The sequence below is a fragment of the Manis javanica genome, chromosome 4 (assembly GCF_040802235.1).
Source record: "Manis javanica isolate MJ-LG chromosome 4, MJ_LKY, whole genome shotgun sequence".
In the NCBI taxonomy this organism is placed as follows: domain Eukaryota; kingdom Metazoa; phylum Chordata; class Mammalia; order Pholidota; family Manidae; genus Manis; species Manis javanica.
Window position 1 is genome coordinate 163,651,867 of NC_133159.1, and position 6,613 is coordinate 163,658,479.

At 38.5% G+C, this 6,613-nt stretch overlaps 1 protein-coding gene across 7 annotated transcripts in view; it reads right to left on the minus strand.

Moving 5' to 3' along the window:
- LOC140849278 (serine/threonine-protein kinase TAO1-like) overlaps positions 1-6,613 on the minus strand; it is a 135,688-nt gene that overhangs the window by 19,598 nt on the left and 109,477 nt on the right. The gene's annotated exons all lie outside the window — the stretch shown is intronic.

Genomic DNA, 6,613 nt, shown 5'->3' on the forward strand with positions numbered 1-6,613 from the left:
ATAATTAACACAACTAATCCTGAAAGAGCAAAAGGAAAGAAGGGTCTCTAGGAATGAAAGAATATTGGGAGAACTGTGTGACCAATCCAAACGAACAATATTCATATTAGAGGGGTACCAGAAGAAGAAGAGAAAGAAAAAGGCAAAGTGTCTTTGAGGAGGTAATTGCTGAAAACTTCCCCAATCTGGGGAAGGAGATAGTCTTTCAGGCCGTGGAGGTGCACAGATCTCTGAACACCAGGGACCCAAGGAAGACCACACCAAAACGTGTACTAATTAAAATGGCAAAGATCAAGGATAAGGACAGATTATTAAAAGCTGCCAGAGAGAGTAAACAGATCACACACAAAGGAAAACTCATCAGGCCATCAGCAGCCTTCCCAGCAGAAACCTTACAGGCCAGAAGGGAGTGGCATGATACATTTAATGCAATGAAGCAGAAGGGCCTCGAACCAAGAATATTCTACCTGGCAAGGTTATCATTTAAATTTGAAGGAGGGATTAAACAATTTCCAGATAAGCAAAAGCTGAGAGAATTTACCTCCCACAAACCATCTCTACAGTGTATTCTGGAGGGACTCCTATAGATGGAAGGGTTCTAAGGTGAAATAGCTGTCACCAGAGGTAATAAAAATGTACAGAATGCGATACCCAATATATAAAGAATGGAGGAGGAAGAAAAGGAGAGAGAGAAAAAAAGAACCTTTAGCTTGTGTGTGTAATAGCATACTAAGTGAGTTAAATTAGACTCTTAGATAGTAAGGATGTTACCCTTGAACATTTGGTCACCACGAATCTAAAGCCTGCAATAGCAATAAGTACATACCTATCCATAATCACCCTAAATGTAAATGGTCTGAATGCACCTGCACAAACATGACTCACAAATGACATGATCATATTCAAAATGGCCAGAATAAAATCCAAAATTTACTGCACATGCTAAAACAAACAACACACACATACACACGCCACTGGAGAATGTGACAAATTCTCAAGGAAAAGAAGGGACAGATGCCTATTTTGAGATGCCTCATGTTGTAATTATCACATAAAGACTTTAAAGCAACTATTATAACCATATTAAATGTGGTAATGCTTAATACTCTTATAAACTGGAAACACTAAACTTCTAGCAGAAAAATAAAAACTATAAAAAAAGTCCACATTGAGAAATTCAGAACTGAAAAATATAATTACCAAAAATGACAAAAGACATTGCATGGGCTCAACCACTGAACAGAGATGATAGAAGGGTGTGTAAACTTGAAGATAACAGAGCAGCAGAAATGATCTACACTGAAGAAAAGACAGGAAAAAACATTGGAAAAAATGAATACATCCTTAGAACCTTGTGGGACAGTATCAAAGTGTCTAAATTTCATATTATAAGGTGTTCTATGAAAGCAAAGAAAAAATCTTATTTTTTAGGTAAAATAATTCTTACTAAGAGCAGAAACTTTGACAAAAACGTAAATTTAGAGATTCAAGATGCTCAGCAAGCAGCAAACAGAGCAAATTCAAAGAGTTTAGGCCCAATAAGGCGTAAACTCAAAATCAGTAACAAACAGGTAGGCCTGATAAGCCTAAACATGTCATAATGCTAAAAAGCAAAGATAAACTAAAACTTGAATGATCAGAGAATTCTCATAAAGTACAATGGAGGCCAGAGAATGTTCAATAGTATCTTTAAAGTGAGGAAAGAAAAGAACTGCCAACCCAGAAGAGAATCCTTATCTAAGCAAAAGTTTTGTGGAATGAATTCAAAAATAATAGAGAGCGGGGGGAGAGAGAGAGAGAGAGACAGACAGAGAGATAGAAAGACTTAGATGATGGAAAGCTAAGAGAATCTGACCTCCATTAAGGGAAATGTAAAACATTAAACAAAAGAAAGCTCAAGGCTATATTACTACCACACAAAATATTCAGAGCTTCAGAGCTAGGAAAATTACAAGGAGTAAAAAGGGGCATTACATAATGTTATGATTTCATTCATCAAATTCTAAATGTATACTCACCTGATAAAAGAGCTTCAAATTACACAAAGCAAAAATTGATACAACTGAAAAGAGAAAAGTCTGTAACTGGAACGCCACCACCATAGACCAACACTACCAACCACCAGGTCCTGATGACATTCCAGTATGTAGCCTGGCCACAGAATGTACAGTCTCCTCAAGTGGGCATTATGACATACACTGTGAGATCACATACTGGGTCATAAAACTAATCTTAACAAGTGAAAAAATTTCACTTCATACAAAATGTTTTCTGATAAGAGGGTAATAAACTTAAAATCAGTAACAAAACAGTTAAAAGAAAAACAGGACCTCAAGTGTGGAAATTAAATACACCTTGAGATAACCCATGGGTCAATAAAGACATTTCAAGGGCAAAGAGAAAACAATATGAATTGTGTGAAAATAGAAATACAACATGAAATTTACAGGATTCTTACACAGAAATTAAGGCACTAAATCACAGTAGAAAGAAAACTCCAAAGAATAATCTAAGCTCCCATCTTAAAAATCTAGAAAGAGAAAAGCAAATAAAACCAAAGCTAAATATAGAAGGAAATACTAAAGAACAGAATGGAAATCAATGAAACTAGACAACAAAATCTGTAAAATCAAAAGCTAGTTCTTTGCAGGGAAAAAAATGTCAATAAAACTGAAAGAACTCTGCCAAGCTAACCAAAGGAAACAAGAGCAAATTACCCAAAAGAGGGCATATCACTATATTCCTAAAGACATTGAAAGGATAAGCAAATAGCATAAACAGCTCTAAGCTCGTAAACTTGACAAAATAGCGGAAATAGACAAATTAGTTGGTGGTGGTGCTTATAAAATACCAAAACTCGGTCAAGAGGAAATATAGAGCTGCCTCTCCCACCCAGATGACAAACTGTGGCGGCTCAGGCTCAGACCTCAAGGAGGCACCGGCTTCCACTGCCTCAGCCCCTACAGCACGGCCATCAGCGCACTGCTGCCAAAAAGAACAAGGCACAGTGACAGTACGGGTGTCTGGGGCTGGAGGCGCAGCAGGGGGCATGGGAAGCAGGGTGGCGCAGGCTGGAGAGCTGGCTGAGCTGAGCGGGGAAGCTGTCACTAGGCGGTGCGGCATCCTCAGAGGGGGCCGTGTCTAACGGGGTTTACCCGCTGCTCAACACTGCCAATGGAGCAGTGAGGCCGACAGTGTTCAGCACACCTCCAGTGGACTTCCTGATTGCAGCTGGAGGATGCCACATCTCTATTCCCAGATGTCATGACTGGATACTGCCTGAACCATGCTGGCTTTGAGGCCTTGAACACACATGGAATTCAGCTCATCTCCCTAGCTGCACATAAATTCATCTCAGATATTGCCCACAATGCTCTGCAGTACCACAAAATGAAGGGAGTACACTTAACCATGGAGGAGTTGACCCCTGCCCTCAGTGAGTACAACATCAGTGTAAAGAAGCCACACTACTGACAGGATTGGTTTGAAGATGGCGGCATGAGAGGTGAGACAGAGGCCTCCTCCCAAAACCACATAGAGCATGAAAATATAATTAACACAACTAATCCTGAAAGAGCAAAAGGAAAGAAGGGTCTCTAGGAATGAAAGAATATTGGGAGAACTGTGTGACCAATCCAAACGAACAATATTCATATTAGAGGGGTACCAGAAGAAGAAGAGAAAGAAAAAGGCAAAGTGTCTTTGAGGAGGTAATTGCTGAAAACTTCCCCAATCTGGGGAAGGAGATAGTCTTTCAGGCCGTGGAGGTGCACAGATCTCTGAACACCAGGGACCCAAGGAAGACCACACCAAAACGTGTACTAATTAAAATGGCAAAGATCAAGGATAAGGACAGATTATTAAAAGCTGCCAGAGAGAGTAAACAGATCACACACAAAGGAAAACTCATCAGGCCATCAGCAGCCTTCCCAGCAGAAACCTTACAGGCCAGAAGGGAGTGGCATGATACATTTAATGCAATGAAGCAGAAGGGCCTCGAACCAAGAATATTCTACCTGGCAAGGTTATCATTTAAATTTGAAGGAGGGATTAAACAATTTCCAGATAAGCAAAAGCTGAGAGAATTTACCTCCCACAAACCATCTCTACAGTGTATTCTGGAGGGACTCCTATAGATGGAAGGGTTCTAAGGTGAAATAGCTGTCACCAGAGGTAATAAAAATGTACAGAATGCGATACCCAATATATAAAGAATGGAGGAGGAAGAAAAGGAGAGAGAGAAAAAAAGAACCTTTAGCTTGTGTGTGTAATAGCATACTAAGTGAGTTAAATTAGACTCTTAGATAGTAAGGATGTTACCCTTGAACATTTGGTCACCACGAATCTAAAGCCTGCAATAGCAATAAGTACATACCTATCCATAATCACCCTAAATGTAAATGGTCTGAATGCACCTGCACAAACATGACTCACAAATGACATGATCATATTCAAAATGGCCAGAATAAAATCCAAAATTTACTGCACATGCTAAAACAAACAACACACACATACACACGCCACTGGAGAATGTGACAAATTCTCAAGGAAAAGAAGGGACAGATGCCTATTTTGAGATGCCTCATGTTGTAATTATCACATAAAGACTTTAAAGCAACTATTATAACCATATTAAATGTGGTAATGCTTAATACTCTTATAAACTGGAAACACTAAATTTCTAGCAGAAAAATAAAAACTATAAAAAAAGTCCACATTGAGAAATTCAGAACTGAAAAATATAATTACCAAAAATGACAAAAGACATTGCATGGGCTCAACCACTGAACAGAGATGATAGAAGGGTGTGTAAACTTGAAGATAACAGAGCAGCAGAAATGATCTACACTGAAGAAAAGACAGGAAAAAACATTGGAAAAAATGAATACATCCTTAGAACCTTGTGGGACAGTATCAAAGTGTCTAAATTTCATATTATAAGGTGTTCTATGAAAGCAAAGAAAAAATCTTATTTTTTAGGTAAAATAATTCTTACTAAGAGCAGAAACTTTGACAAAAACGTAAATTTAGAGATTCAAGATGCTCAGCAAGCAGCAAACAGAGCAAATTCAAAGAGTTTAGGCCCAATAAGGCGTAAACTCAAAATCAGTAACAAACAGGTAGGCCTGATAAGCCTAAACATGTCATAATGCTAAAAAGCAAAGATAAACTAAAACTTGAATGATCAGAGAATTCTCATAAAGTACAATGGAGGCCAGAGAATGTTCAATAGTATCTTTAAAGTGAGGAAAGAAAAGAACTGCCAACCCAGAAGAGAATCCTTATCTAACCAAAGTTTTGTGGAATGAATTCAAAAATAATAGAGAGCGGGGGGAGAGAGAGAGAGAGAGACAGAGAGAGAGATAGAGAGACTTAGATGATGGAAAGCGAAGAGAATCTGACCTCCATTAAGGGAAATGTAAAACATTATACAAAAGAAAGCTCAAGGCTATATTACTACCACACAAAATATTCAGAGCTTCAGAGTTAGGAAAATTACATGGAGTAAAAAGGGGCATTACATAATGTTATGATTTCATTCATCAAATTCTAAATGTATACTCACCTGATAAAAGAGCTTCAAATTACACAAAGCAAAAATTGATACAACTGAAAAGAGAAAAGTCTGTAACTGGAACGCCACCACCATAGACCAACACTACCAACCACCAGGTCCTGATGACATTCCAGTATGTAGCCTGGCCACAGAATGTACAGTCTCCTCAAGTGGGCATTATGACATACACTGTGAGATCACATACTGGGTCATAAAACTAATCTTAACAAGTGAAAAAATTTCACTTCATACAAAATGTTTTCTGATAAGAGGGTAATAAACTTAAAATCAGTAACAAAACAGTTAAAAGAAAAACAGGACCTCAAGTGTGGAAATTAAATACACCTTGAGATAACCCATGGGTCAATAAAGACATTTCAAGGGCAAAGAGAAAACAATATGAATTGTGTGAAAATAGAAATACAACATGAAATTTACAGGATTCTTACACAGAAATTAAGGCACTAAATCACAGTAGAAAGAAAACTCCAAAGAATAATCTAAGCTCCCATCTTAAAAATCTAGAAAGAGAAAAGCAAATAAAACCAAAGCTAAATATAGAAGGAAATACTAAAGAACAGAATGGAAATCAATGAAACTAGACAACAAAATCTGTAAAATCAAAAGCTAGTTCTTTGCAGGGAAAAAAATGTCAATAAAACTGAAAGAACTCTGCCAAGCTAACCAAAGGAAACAAGAGCAAATTACCCAAAAGAGGGCATATCACTATATTCCTAAAGACATTGAAAGGATAAGCAAATAGCATAAACAGCTCTAAGCTCGTAAACTTGACAAAATAGCTGAAATAGACAAATTAGTTGGTAGTGGTGCTTATAAAATACCAAAGCTCGGTCAAGAAGAAATATAGAGCTGCCTCTCCCACCCAGATGACAAACTGTGGCGGCTCAGGCTCAGACCTCAAGGAGGCACCGGCTTCCACTGCCTCAGCCCCTACAGCACGGCCATCAGCGCAGTGCTGCCAAAAAGAACAAGGCACAGTGACAGTACGGGTGTCTGGGGCTGGAGGCGCAGCAGGGGGCATGGGACGCAGGGTGG